The sequence below is a fragment of the Myotis myotis genome, unplaced genomic scaffold, assembly GCF_014108235.1.
Source record: "Myotis myotis isolate mMyoMyo1 unplaced genomic scaffold, mMyoMyo1.p scaffold_m19_p_1, whole genome shotgun sequence".
NCBI classification, from domain to species: Eukaryota; Metazoa; Chordata; class Mammalia; order Chiroptera; family Vespertilionidae; genus Myotis; species Myotis myotis.
The window spans coordinates 33,322,684-33,323,411 of NW_023416313.1; the positions used below are offsets into that span (position 1 = coordinate 33,322,684).

The following is a 728-nucleotide window of genomic DNA, read 5'->3' on the forward strand; positions in this document are numbered from 1 at the left end:
CTTCAGATGTATTAAGATTTACTTTTCGTTTGTATACTTTACATCAACAGAAAAAACTGCAAATATTGAACTCTACTTGATGCATATATATATGCATACTAATGTCTGCAATTCTCTTTGCAATGCAATAAAGAAAAGATGAATTAATGGATGGAGAGAGGGATAAGTGGATGAATAGATACATAATAAAGCAAATATAGTTCTGTGTTAATAGAAGACTCTAGGTGGAGGGTGTACAGGTGTTTGTTGTCAAATTTTCTCAACTATCATGTAGTTTGAAATTTTTCATAGTAAAATGCTGGAAATTTTTTTTCTTTTAAAAAATATGGAATGCTTCACGAATTTGCGTGTCATCCTTGCGCAGGGGTCATGCTAATCTTCTCTGTATCATTCCAATTTTAGTATATGTGCTGCTGAAGCGAGCACTGGAAATTTTTTTTAAAAAACCAAAAACTTATTTAGAAGAGGAGAAAGGGGCAGGTCAGCAGGGAGTGAGTAATTAGGGAGTTGCCCCTTCTTTTCTGTGAATCTTGCTTTATAGACAGAAGAAAATGCTTCTGTAAAAACCGACTATTCCATTCCCAGTCAAATGGAATTTTACAGGATATCTATATTAAGTGGCTTTCAAATCTTTCCAGAATAGATCGGAAATGTCCAGGTTCCTGAAGTTGGAGGAGATTTCCTTGCCTGAATTTGCCATGGCCTGTTCATGGTTGGTGGCCCATTTG

At 35.4% G+C, this 728-nt stretch overlaps 1 non-coding gene across 1 annotated transcript; it reads right to left on the reverse strand.

Annotated features, from left to right (window-relative positions):
- Positions 1 to 319: 319 nt before the first annotated feature.
- LOC118661131 lies at positions 320 to 426 on the reverse strand. The gene has a single exon (XR_004969153.1). It is a non-coding gene; the product is annotated as a U6 spliceosomal RNA (small nuclear RNA).
- Between the last annotated feature and the right edge of the window lie 302 nt (positions 427 to 728).